Raw genomic sequence first — 14,532 nt, forward strand, 5'->3', positions numbered from 1 at the left:
TACCCATTTAATAAACGTGTCGTATCGGGTTCAGGTCGTCTTTTATCGTGCGGGTTTCGAGTCGTGCAACGGGTTCATAAATAATAACATGCATGTTACAAAACTCACAATTGAAAAAATTTAAATAAAAAAAACGGAGAAAGGAGAGAAGAGAGAAGGAAAAGAAAAAAAAATAGAGACAGAGAGAGAGGAGAGAAGAGAGAAGGAAAGAAATAAAAAATAAATAAAAAAGAGAGGAGAGAAAACTAAAGAGAAGGAAAAGAAAGAAAAAAAAAAGAGAGAGGAGAGAAACCTAAAGATAAGGAAAAGGAAGAAAAAAAAGAGAGGAGAGAAGAGAGGAGAAGATAGACGGAAAACAAAAGAAGAAAAAGAAACATTATAAATATCAAAAGGCATAGTATATAATCACAAAGTTGTATGTAGCATGGTGGATAAAGTGTTGGAGAGGAATGAGGGTGGTGGGGGTTCGAAACCCCTTGTGTGCTTGTTGAACTCTACATTTCTCTTCATTTTTTCGCAGGTTGGCGTGTATTAAACGGGTTGACACAACCCGTTTAATAAACGGGTTAAACAGGTATTATAGTGGGTTAGCGGGTTGACCCGAAACCCACCCGTTTATTAAACGGATCAAAGCAGGTTGACCCGAAATTGACCTTTTTTTATCGTGCGGGTTTGAGTCTTGTATCGGGTCGTGTCCGAAATTGCCACCCCTAAAAACACTGCAAAAAATTAGAGATTTGTTTTTTATATGAAACAAACAAAAAATTGGAAAGAAGGGTAATTTTCACTTTACTACAGTAAAGTTTACAGACTTTTAGAAGTTCGATATATCAAATTTTTTTCATCTCAGTCGCATGCACAAAGTTGATTTTCTTATCACTTTCATACATCTCATCAGCCTTTTTATTACCAAGTGTGTTAACTGCTGACGTGACAACAAATGTGCCACATAGACCCACTCGTATGATACCATATGTCCACATATATTATTAAATAAATAAACATTAATTAATTAATTAATTAAACTTAAAAAATAAAAATCCCTCTCTCTCTCGCTCTCCATCGAACCCAAAACCCCATCATTCTCCTTGCCCCAGAACCCCAATGCTCTCTCACTCTTTCCTTGCTCTCCTATGGAACCCAGAACCCCAGCCAACCTTTCTTAACACACCCAAAAAATTTCTCTATCCCCATGACCACTCACAAGACCTCCTCCTCCTCCTCCCACCCCTTTAGAACCTAGAGCCCAACCCGCACAACTGAACTCGCAGAACCCAAACAGCCGCAACCTCACCCCGGATGTGAAGTGTTGAATTTTTTTCTTTTCAAATTTTGAATTTGCACAGAGAGAGAGAGAGAGATATATATATATATAGATGGTTTGGATAGGTCTCAGGTGGGCTAGGGATGGATCTTTAGTGGGGATGAGGGTGGTTGTACGGTGGCGTTGGGCTTGGGAGTGTGGGTTCGATGGGGGCTGCAGGGGGAGAGAGAGCAAGGAGAAAGGGGGAGAGAGAGGGAGAGAGATTTTTATTTTTAATTTTTAATTTTAAGTTATTTAATTAATTAATGTTTATCTAATAATATATGTGGACCACATGGCATCATATGAGTGAGTCTATATGTCACATTTGTTGCCACGTCAGCAATTAACAGAAAGACTGACGATATGTATGAAAATGGTAAGAAAATTCACTTTGTGTATGCGACAGAGACGAAAAAAATTTGATGTATCGAACTCTAAAAGTTAGTAAACCTTACAGTAGTAAATTTAAAATTACCCTAAAAAGAATATCCTAAAACACCCAAAATGTAAATTATAAAAAAACCCAAGGATCCCAACATTCTGTATTTTGGGTGTGTTTCATGTTTAAATAGTGCAACAAACAAGAAAACAAAAACAAAGACACATTACAATTATCAGACTTACAAAACAAAATAACTTCCCTCCTTCCTATAAAATTACTCCAATCTCTATCTAGCTATTGATATCACAACATTTTGTCTTCCCCCGATGCAGGGACGAATGCAGCTAATGGGCTGTATGGGCTATAGCCCATGCCAAAAAAAATTTGACTTTTAAATGTGATGTAGTCTTAGCCCAAAAATATATATATATATATATATATATATCTATAACTAAATTGAAGGGATAGCCCACTTGCATTCACACAACAAAGAATCAAACTCTAATTGAGTGGTAAAAAAAACAATTGACATAAAGCATCAGTTCGGGTGAAAACCAAAGAGCCAACAAAGCCAGAGGCATCTCACCAGCGATTGGTCTAGCTCCAATTCAACAAATTAACAAGCCAATTTCTCCTCTTTTTGTTTGTTGAGGTAATTTTCAACAAGCCAATTTCTCCTTTTTTTGTTTGTTGAGGTAATTTTTTCACTTAGTTCTTATTAGGGAATTATAATTATATTTTTTTTATAAACAACATTTAGGGTTTTTGAATGTGGGGATTTCTGAATATGCTTACATACATCATTCATGTTATAGGTTATACTTATAATGTCAGATCATCATCGAAATCCTAAGAGAGTGAAGAATATTTTGCATTTTTTTAAGAAAAAAAATGAAGGATCATCAAGTAGCATGCCCTCTAGCCCTTCTTCATCTTCTCCAATTTGTGAGGAGAAACCACCTTCTGAATTTCAAAGAGTCGACTCTCAAAGAGAATCCATTGTAATCAACAAGTTGATACCAATTCTCTTGAACGTGATCCGGGATTATGTCGTCAAATATGCACATATTCAATTAATGAATGTGATAACATTCGAAGAGCATATATTCTCTTAGGACCATGTCAACCCACATTAGGGGAATATCCATGCCACTTAGATGGGAATCAAAATTGTTGATTTCAACAATGTTGGTTCAAACAATTCCCTTGGCTTGAGTATTCTGTCCATGAAACTGATCATTCACACAAGGCATTCACTATAGATGGGTTTAAAAATTGGAAGAGAGTTGGGGGGGAAAATGTGTTTTCCTTGGTCATGTAGGCAATATAAATTCTCCACATCATCTTGCTATGCAAAAGTGGATGGATTTAAGCAACCCTTCTCAACATATTGACAAAGTGGTGCAATCACCACAAGATGTTCCAAAAAATCGGTTCAGACTTACAAGCACAATTGAGTCCATTAGGTATCTAGCAAATCAAGTATTGGCTTTCAGAGGTAATGACGAATCTTGTGAGTTATCAAATAGGGGAAATTTCATTGAGTTGATAAAAGCCTTTTCAAGAATGAATGTAGAAGTTGAAAAAGTCATCTTAGAGAATGCTCCTAGAAATGCGAAATATATTGCATCAACAATACAAAAGGAGATCCTAAATATTTTTGCTAACAAAGTAAGGAAGAAGATTCGTGAGGAAGTTGGAGAGGATGGAAAATTTTGTATTCTTGTTGATGAAGCACTTGATGAATCTAAAAAGGAACAAATGACTATTATCCTAAGATTTGTTGGTCGTGATGGGTTTATTCGAGAACGGTTTTTTGAGATTATAAGTGTTCATGATACTAATTCCTCAACTCTTAAAACTAAGATTTGTAAAGTGCTTGGTAAACACACTCTTTTAGTGAAGTAATATGCATGGCCAAAGATATGATGGTGCTAGCAATATGCGTGGTCAATGGAATGGCTTACAAGCATTGTTTCTCAATGATTGTCCATATGCATATTATATACATTGCTTCGCTCATCGCCTCCAACTAGCATTAAATACTGCAGCCAAAGAGGTAGGAGTTATTTGGAGATTTTTTTCAATGTTGAATAATATTGTGAATTTTGTTGGTGCTTGTGCTAAATGTCATTTTGAGTTGAAATTATCTTGAAAAGCTGAAATTCAAGGGTTGTTAGAGGCTGGAAAACTTGAAATGGGTACAGGGGCTAATCAAATTCATCGTTTGCAACGACCTGGAACTACTCGTTGGGGGTCTCATTTTAGTTCTATCAGAAGTTTGATTGATTTATTTGGTGCAACCAAGACACTTCTTGATGAAATAGGTCGTAATGGACCTACATCACAATGTCGTTTGAATTTGTTTTTTCCATACTTTAGTTGGAAAAAACTATGGGATTCACAGATTTTCTTTGTCAATCACTTCAAAGCAAATCTCAGGACATTGTAAATGCTTTGAATCTTGTTTCAAGTACAAAAATGAAGCTTGATGAGTTGAGAAATAATGGTTGGGATGATTTTATCAAAAGTGTGCTATCATTTTGTGAATGACATGACATTAGTGTACCTGATATGAGTGCTCGTCATAAAATGGGTATATGTCGTTCTTGTCAACAACAGGATTCTATTACAGTTGAGCATTATTTCTGTTTTGATGTATTTAATGATGTAATAGATTTTCAGTTGGTAGAGTTAAATACTAGATTTCCGGAGCAAACTGTGGAACTTCTTTATCTTACCTCAACATTGGATCCCCATGATTCATTTAAGCGGTTTAACATTGGTGATATATGCAATTTTGCTGGGAAGTTTTATCCTTAAGATTTTACTACCACTGAGTTGCAAGCTTTACATCAACAGTTGGGATTTTATAAGACTGAGATGGATCGTCTTCTAGCCTTCAAGAATCTTGATTCTATTCCTGAATTACTTAGGTGCTTACTTGAAACAAGGTTAACACACACCTACCACTTGATTGATAGATTGATTTGTTTAGTGTTAATGCTTCCGGTTTCTATAGCAACAATAGAACATGCATTTTCTTCTATGAGACTTATCAAAAATCGACTTCGGAACAAGATAGAGGATGAGTTTCTTGCTGATTGTATGATACTTCACATTGAAAAAGAATTTGCTGATAGTATCTGTGGTAACCAAATTAAATCAAAACCCTAGGTCAAATAATTCATTCCATTTGGGGATTATTTGACCTAATTGGGAATTAATCAACTTGATTGGGAGTTACTCAATTTAATTGGAGATTACCCAATTAAATTGAACGTTACCTAATTGGGTTGAGAATTGATTTGATTCTTACCACGATTCCCAATTAAATGAGGAGTTACCTAATTAAAATGAGATTTGATTTGATACCTACCACCATTAGGGATTTGATTTACCCTAATAAATCAAATCCCTAATTAATCAAATCAATTCCAAATAGGGGATGAATAATTCCCTTCCATCTACGGAATTATTCCTTTGAAACCCTAGCCTCCGAGATCCACTATAAAAAGATAGTCACACACAGGGTTGAGGTACGTCTGAAATCCCTACTGAAACTCTGTAGAAAATTCCTCTCAAACCCTAGCCACCTCCTTTCTCTCCCTCTTTTACATAAGGCTCTGCCGCCCGGTTTACACCATAAACACATCTCCGTACCATATTAGCTATTGTTTTCTATACGATTCAATTGAACTAATTTAAGCATCGGAGGGCCTTTGGCCAACACCCCCCGGGTGTGGTCCTCTTATTGGTTCTATTTTGGAGGGAGGAGGCGGCGAAGAAGAAAGGAGAATATTTCCAATCGAATATTCTCGTGGGGAAATTTGTCAAAATTGGTGCTTTCATTGAGAGTACGAGTTATACTCAACGCGTGCTCAAGGAATCCGTTCCTCTTATTTTCCAATCCACCGAAGCCTTCCAAACAACCACGGTTGGAATCATGAAGATGAGAGGCAAAATCCGCTGCGATGGCTAAATCGGCGACGGCCGAAAGCCACTCCACCCATGGTCCCGCGATTGACATGGTAGCACCACCACCTCTCACCACCGCACCGGCCGCCGCCGACCGAACATGGTGGAACCTCCCATCAAGGTGGGCTTGTTACTACCACCGACTTAGGCCCGGTCTTGGAGCAACTTCAAGCGTTCCCTCCATTGCCTCCACGCTCGACACACGCTTCCGCGCACACCTCCAATGAAACCATAGCCTGTGCAATTGGGCTTCACACACTCTCTCCTTCCGATCCACGAAGTCAAGCAGACCTTAGTCTGAGAGTTGACCAGCTAGCTCAGAGAATGTAGGACTAAACCAATCTGATGAGGCAACTCCTTAACCAAATAAACTTGGTTCAAAACCTTGGCCTTGGACAACCGAGAGAGAGAAGGATGGATGAACGCGCCGATCGGCAGCTTGTTGGGTACCAAGCGGTTGAGCAGGAGCGGGTAGACAAGGAGAGGGACAACAACGTGATCAGACTTGCCAACATGTCACAAGCATCCGCAGGCTACACTCAAAGCAGCGTACGCGAAAGGTTGGGCCCATGGCTTGACATCCACAATTGCTTGGGCCTGCAGGGAAATGTACTTCAAAGGCTAGGCCCCTAGGGAGGTCAGCCAGACGACTATCGCGGCAAGGATCGTGAAGAAAGACGCTCACTGTCCACTCGCGAGGAGCATTCACGAAAGGCTAGGCCCCCAAGGTGGCCAGTAGATAACCATTCACAATGAGGACTATGAGGAAAGGCGCTCTGCTACTCACTCTCGAAGAGTTGATTCTCGTCGGCAAGCTACATAAAATCCTTTGCAAGCGCAGTCCACCACCACGCCGCCTAAGCAGCGCAGGCGAGAAGGTCGACCCTCGTAGACCAATGAGGAGGTCAATCAGCATCGCCAACGAGACCGACCAACAATGTGTGCGGAAGACATTAAGAAGCTTGTGAACGACCAACTTCGAGACTTGAAGACGGCGAGGAACTTTGAAGACGCACTACGTAAGGAGATGGACCATGCGAACTCTACTCCTTTCACTGCGAAATTAAGCAAGCTGCTCCTCAGAAGAGATTCTCAACACCCTCGTTCACATATTTCAAAGGGGATTCTGATCCCGAGAGCCACCTAAAACACTTTAAAAGTGTCATGATCCTCCACAAGGCTGACAACGCGCTAATGTGCAAGGTGTTTGTAATGACCTTGTGGGGAGCAGCCAAGACTGGTTCCACACCTACCATCCGGGTCGATCAGCGACTTCAAGGAGGCTGGCTTACGTCTTCACTAAAGAATACACCTCTTACCGGACAATCAAGAAGAACCCGACCACTTTTACAACCTAAGCAAAAGTTCGTGAATCCCTTCGAGATTACATCAAGAGATTCAAAGCGAGAAAAGGCCAACATTGTAGAATGTGATGACCATATCTCGTCATCGCCTTCAAGAAAGGTCTTCGGTGAACATGACTTGTACTGCGGTGACTATCACTCCCGGCCAAACTCGGCAAGGATCTATGAGACCGCGGGCGCTACGGCGCTCTGGGATGACGATGAAATCGCTGCAAAAAGTCTACTAAGCAGGGAGATCAGCCGATTAAGCGGGTAGGCCAAAGAAGCGATGGATTTAGCAACAAGAACAATGACAAGTGCATGTTACACCCACAAGGGGACGCTAAAGCAGGAGAGGACTACACCAAGTTCACCATCCCCATACATCAAATCTTAGCCCAAGTGAAAGACAAACCTTGGGTAAAAAGACTACCACAATTGAAATGAGATCCGGACAAGAGGGATACTAGCAAATATTGTGCCTTCCACGGGACGTACGGACACACTACAAACAAGCTGCTTCGCTTGGAAAGTACACCTTGAAGAACTCGTGAAGAAGCGTCACTGCATGGAATTCATCGCGCGAGCCATCCAGCGGATGAAGATCGAGACACCGTCCAAGGAACCGCCCTAGAAGGTCATAAAATTAACACAATCCTAGCCGACACCAAGGAGTCATGGGCGACCGACAAGGAAAGAAGAGGAAGATCAAGCAGGCCACTATGATCTTCCAAGTCTCGTGACCTTCCACCGGCGAAGGCGATCCTGTAATCGGCTTCAAAAGAAAGATCGATCGGCCTCTACATGCCACATAATGATGCCCCTGTCGCCGGTATTCAAATCGCCCGAGCCATGGTCGATCGAATCCATGCGAGCGAGCGGCGCGCCAATATCCTGCGGTGGTGTCATCCGGAGATGGGCTTGAAGGCAAAAATCAACAAATCAGCCGGATCGTTGGCCGGCTTTAATGGTGCAACAGCGGTTACCGTGGGCATGATAGACCTCGGCGTCTACTCCTGCTTTGTAGTCGCTTGCAAACATTCATGGTCATTAATGAGGTCTCACCTTACAACGGCATTCAGGCGGACCATGTATTGGCAAGATCAATATCATCACCTCTACATAGGAAAATCCAGACCCAATCCTAGGGCGGTGTCGGCCAAATCAATAGCGATTAGGCAATGGTGAGGAAGTGCTCCGCCCAAGGGTTGAAGAAAAGCAAACAAGCGCGGTTCCTCCTGTGAGTCGAGCAGGACCAAACCGAATCTTGCTCTCTTATAGCAATCAAAGCGTCAGGACCAAGCAGAGGAAATCTGTCCAGAGGTCTTTCCTAAAGAAGGATGGAAGCCCAATGAAGACGTCAAGTTAATACCCTTGGATCTAGAACAGCCAAACAGGAAAGCGCGGATCGACTAATGCTTAAGCCTAGCGCGGATCGGCTCGCACTTAAGCCCAGAAAAGAAGGAGGAGCTGACCACCTTCCTCCAAAACAACAAAGACATGTTCGCATGTTCACCGTCAAACATGCCTGTCGTCGACCCGAAACATCATCTGTCATCGACTCCACGTCAACCACGCCTATAAGCGGTGGCATAAAGAAGACACACAACCGCACCCGAGCAAGTCGCTATCATCGGTGAGATTGATAAACTCCTAGCTGCCGGCTTCATCAAAAGGTCTCTTACTCAAAGTGGCTTGCAACATTATTCTGGTGGCAAAACAAGAGAGGGCAAGTGGAGAGTCTGCGTCGATTGCACAGACCTCAACAAAGCATGCCCAAAGGACAACTTCCCATTGCCGAGAATTGACCAACTCGTAGATTCCACTTCGGCAATCGGCTACTCAGCTTCATGGACGCCTACTCCAGGCTACAATCAAATTCGGATGCACGAGGATGATAAGGCAAAAACTTCTTTCATCATCGAGAGAGGGACCTACTGCTACAATGCCCTTTGGGCTGAAGAACGCCGAGCAACCTATCAAAGGCTCGTGAATAAAATCTTCAAGGAGCAGATCAGCAAAACTATGAAAGTCTACATGGACGACATGCTGGTCAAGGCCCCAAAGCGTGCAGATCACATCAAAAACCTCGCCGAGGCATTGACTGCTCCACCGCATCGCAAGAAATTGAATCAAGTAAATGCATGTTTGGTGTATCCTCTGGCCGATTCCTGGGATACCTAGTCACACAACAAGGTATCGAGGCACACCTACGTCAAATCAAAGCCATTCTCGAGATGAATTCGCCATCTACGGTGAATGAGATACAAAGTCTGATGGGCAAAGCAGCGACCCTCAATTGATTCCTCTTGAGATCAACTAGCAAGTGCAGACCATTCTTCAAAGCTTTGAAGAAAGGACAAAAAGACAAATGGCATGAGGAGTGCGAAGTAGGTTTCCAGAATCTGAAGACTTATCTCACTTCACCTCCCCTGCTCTCAAAGCTAGTCCTGGTGAGGACTTGTTCGTGTACTGGTAGTGTCAACTCAATTGTCAGCTCGGCTCTCATTCAAAAGAGCTAGGGGCCATACATCCGATATTCTACACTTCAAAAGCTCTCCTCAATGCAGAGACTCGCTACCCGAAATTGGAGAAGCTCATTTTGGCTATTTTAGTTTCTACGAGAAAGCTGCGACCTTACTACCAAGCTCATCGATTCATTGCCATGACCGACTTTCCTTCGAGATCAATCCTCCACAGCCCTGATGCTTTTCAGCAACTCATGAAGTGGGCTATAGAGCTAAGCCAATATGACCTTTTCTACAGGCCAAAAGATGCAATAAAAGCCTAGACTTTAGCAGACCGTAGCAGAATTCACCTCATCGGCTAAAGAAGAGAAATTGGTCAACAAAAAGAAGGAAAGTTCAAAAGCAAACGGGACCTCCGCTGAGCAGGTTTCGTCATCATCACCTCGGATGGAACCTTGTTGGAGTAAGCTATCACGCTTGGCTTCGACCTCGAACAACGAGGCGAATCACGAGCATTGCTCACCGGCCTGCACTTGGCAAAAGAACTCGCAATCAAAAAGCTAGTCATCTACTCAGATTCCCAGCTGATCATGAATCAAGCGTCAGGAGAATACATGGCAAAGCATCCAAGGATGATCTTGTACCTTGACAAAGTCTAGGAGTTGTTAAAGGCAGTTTCCTACCTTCAGCATCCAACAAATGCCCCTGGGTAGAGAACACACATGCAGATGCTCCATCCCAGTTGAACACCTTGACCGACCAAGCATTGAGGAAATAGAGCCAATCGACATAATGCAAATTGACGAGGACCCCAGCTAGCAAGACCCTATCATCGACTACTTAGTGAATGGGAACCTACCAACGGACAAGTCCGAAGCTAGGAAGGTCAGTAGAAGGCCGCGAGATACTATATGCACGGCGAGCAAGCTCATCCGCATATCATACTTCGGCTCTCATCTCACCTGCATAAGGTACCCTCAAACATTTGAGGTCCTCTGCAAAATTCATGGCGGCGAGTGTGGCAACCACTATGGGGGCAGATTACTCTCCTAGAAGGCTCTAAACACAGGCTACTTCTAGCCTACCATGTGCCACCACTCCACTGAATATGTCAAGAAATGTGATCGCTGCCAGCGATACAAGCCGATCCCTAACCTGCCTGCCGAAGTCTACCATCCATGCAATGGGTCATTGACTTAGTGAGACTCTTGCCACTTGTGCCCGCCAAGAAGGACATGATGATCATCGCAACCGACTACTTTACTAAATAGATCGAGGCCGAAGCTCTATCCTCTATTAAAGAAGCCGATGTGGAGCGATTCATCTGGAGAAACATCATCTTCGGTTTTGCTACCCACAATCGCTGGTTACGACAACGGCTCACAATTCAATGGCGGCGAGATCACGGCAAAGCGATGCGCCTATAAGCGGCTTCCTAAGGGAGGCGTAGGGTGGCGACGAAGCGTCCTTGGAGAGCGCGCCCATAAAAAGCATCCTAAGGAGGCGCGGTGCGCTAGAAATTTCCTAAGAGTATACGGTTCCTATCCGTTCACTAAGGCGAGTAGTCCTCTGATTGCCCATAAGCATCTTCCTTCGGGAGATGCGGGGGCGATCAGGCGTCCTTCGAGAGCGCGGCTCGTAAAAGCGTCCTAAGGGAGACTCGAGATGCGCTAAGAATTTCTTAAAAAGAGGTCTTTATGCCTCCTGCGGAAGTATCCGAGTTCCTATTCATTTCCTAAGGGAGGCGGGATAGACACGCAATTGCCCATAAGCGGCGTCCTAAAAGAGGCGCGAGCGGCGACCAGCGTCCTTGAGGAGGCGTGGCGTAAAAAGCGTCCTAAGGAAGCGCAGTGCGCGAGAATTTCTTAAAGGAGGTCTCCATGCCTTCTGCGAAAGTATCTAGATTCCTATCCGTTTCCTAAGAGTCGGGATAGACACGATTGCCCATAAGCGGCATCCTACGGGAGGCGCGGCGGCGACCAGCGTCCTTTGGGAGGCGCATCCCTTAAAAGCGTCCTAAGAGGCGTAGGATGCCCGGAATTTCTTAAAATGAGGTCTCCATGCCTTCTGGGAAGTATCTAGATTCCTATCCGTTTCCTAAGGGAGGCGGGATAGTCACGATTGCCCATAGCGGTGTCCTTCGGGAGACACAGGCGACAACCAAGGCATCCTAAGGGATGTGCAGAACATGCCGGAGCCCCTTAAGGAGGCCCTTGGCACTCGCCAACTTCCTAAGGGAAACCATCCTAAGGGATGTGCGGGACACGCCGGAGCCTCTTAAGGGGCGGCACTCGCCAACTTCGTAAGAAAAACCATTCTAAGGGATGTTGAGAACACGCCCGGAGTCCCTCAAGGGGACCACACTCGCCAACTTCCTAAGGGAAAAACATCCTACGGGATATGCAGAATACGCTCGAATCCCTCAAGAGGGACCTTATCACTCATAAATCTCCGAAGAAGGTGTGCAATCAAGATAGAGGCTAGTTACTTAACAGTTCACAAGTCAATATGCAAATTGAAAGTTGAAAGTGACAACTGAAATTTCCACAACAAGATGACTAACCCGCCAAGTTCAACAAAAAGAAGATGGTCAAAAAAGACCAATTATTCTAAACAAGAAAGCAAAAGCTGAAAAGAAATGAAGAAGTCTTCATCTACTCGGGGCCTTGACGGGAGACCTTTGAGCTGCGCCTCTTGGCCTCCGCCTAATCATCCACGCCATCGCGGCTCCATCTGCTCTGCGACATCTACCATCATCTCATCTCTGCGTCCTCTCCGGCTGCTGCTCTTGATTCCTCCTTCCACAGGTGAGTCAGGCGAGCGTCTCGATGTCTACGTCGTCAATTGCATACAAGGGAGTAGTCCCATCTGCGCATCAGGGTAGCCCAACTTGTACGCATCTATGATGGCTTCAGGACTTGGATTTTTCTGCGGACTTGTGGTATGCATGAAATATAACCAGGAACTTGTCATAGCTAAGGGAGATGTCAGCATTCTTAAGCTCAAGACAAAAGAAGGCATCTTTTCAATTAACCAAAGCGTCAAGAGAGTTGAGCTTGGAATCCTTCTCGGTACAGGAGCTTTTCAGCTCAGATATCATCGCCCTCAAATCGACGTCTTCTTCTCATAACCGACCTGCTCAATGGCTAGCCAATTCGAGTTCTTCTTCTCCAACTCATTGGGCAAAAGATAGAACAACAATAGATGAGTTTGAATAGTCTCCGCAGCAAAAACCAATCCTTTTTGAATTAGATGAAATGTTGCTTCCCTTTGATTTTCCAAGGAAAGGCTCGAGAAAGTGCCAAGATTGTCGGCCTGACGGATGTGATCAACCAACTAAGCACAGGAAGATGGGTTTCATAGGAAGTTCGTCTTGAGCAGATCAGACACGCATGCATCCCCTACAAGGCTAGACTTATTCGCCTTGGGATCAACCGCCGACGCTGGAGAAGAACCCTTAGCCCGGGCAGATGACTTTCTCATCCTTTTAGCCTCCGCCAACCTCATCTCTAAAAGGAGTCAATGATACTGAATCAACTCCATGCTTGACTACTCATGACTCAACGGTGGATCATGAGCGGACTTCCCGCCGATCTCCATCTTTTGACCGGTGCGACGGCCGAACCGAGGAGGAATATCGCATCTCTTTTGTTGTTTTTCTTTCTATTACTTGAAAGTAGCTTGACCACTCGAATTTTTGATATTCCTTTTTATTTCTCATCAAGCGAATGACATCTTCTTCTAGAAATCCGGCAGACCTAGGTCGGCGCGAGTTGCCTCACGAAGCACATCATGGTTCTCGGCGTGTCGCAGGAGGCTCGGGCGAGAACACCCCAAGCACCGCGCATACCACCAACCTTCATGCTATCTGTACCCATGAGATGCTTGACCATGGCAGATGATGATGGAGCAGACCCCACTTGAGTCTTCTTAGCAGAAGGGAGCCTTGGCTTATTCCTCGATGGAGACCCATTCTTTGCATACGAAGAAGTAGCTTCACCCCTTGAAGATTTGGCAGCAGCCTTTCTCTTTGGGGAGATTGATGAAACACTCTTCTGTCCGGCAAGCGGATCGTCGAGGATTAAGGCCGTTCGCTTTCACCTTTGACATCCTCAACAAGGGCCGACCACCGTCTACCTCTCGGTACTCGCTCAATAGCCAGCGCCACTCGTGAAACTTTAAAGGGATGTTCAAAGCATAGCGGACCTTAGCCATGTCCGGTCCAAGCTCCAATTGCTTGCTGATGTCACTCACTATAAGCAGAAGACAGAAGTTAGTCAACCGCACTTCAAGAAATTCAAATAAAAATAAATAGCACTTACTTGAGTCTTCTCAGCAGAAGAGATCCTTGGCTTCTTTCCTCAACGGGGACGCATCTTTCGCCAACGAATTCACAGCTTCATTTCTTGAAGACTTGACATTAGCTTTCCTTTTTAAGAGTCGGCAAAACACTCATCTTGCCCGACGCAGATCATCCAAGTTTGGACCATTATGCTTCCATCTCTCAATATCCTGGGTAGAGCGCAGACCACCAACTTCCTCCGGATACCCACTTAGTCACGAGGCACGCAGCGCACGAGGCCCAACATGCTCCAGCCGGCTGCGATGATAGGCAGCGGTGGTCCATTCGCGCACTGCCCTACATTGCCGCCCACTACCAACCGTCGCATGTCACGATGACAACTCGCGGACTTCCCCAACTAACCTTCGCCGCAAAAAAGAAGAAAAGACGAAGAAAAAGAAATATACATGCTCGACTTACTTTAGGATGCACAGCGACTCCTCTCTTCGACAAGTAGTACAAATTCTCCAAGATCTCTCTCAAGCTAGAAAATAGAGAAGTTAAGTTTGAGATGTGAAGAAGAGTGAAGAGAAGCCCTGCATTTACACAGGTTGGGCATCCTAGGTCAAGAAGGAATCGCAAGCCTATTCCTACTGGGAACCCAACTCCAAGAACAAACAAAGGCTCACTCCAATTGGGAACCCAATCTGCAAAAGGAGTCCAAATCCAAGAAGGAAGCCCAGATTACAATGGACAGCCCAACAAATAATTCA

At 44.3% G+C, this 14,532-nt stretch overlaps 1 pseudogene; it reads left to right on the forward strand.

Annotated features, from left to right (window-relative positions):
• Window positions 1-2,515: 2,515 nt before the first annotated feature.
• Window positions 2,516-3,785, forward strand: LOC148919163 (uncharacterized; annotated as a pseudogene).
• Window positions 3,786-14,532: the final 10,747 nt, after the last annotated feature.

The sequence above is a fragment of the Prunus mume genome, linkage group LG3 (assembly GCF_029339155.1).
Source record: "Prunus mume cultivar Tortuosa linkage group LG3, ASM2933915v1, whole genome shotgun sequence".
Taxonomy (NCBI): domain Eukaryota; kingdom Viridiplantae; phylum Streptophyta; class Magnoliopsida; order Rosales; family Rosaceae; genus Prunus; species Prunus mume.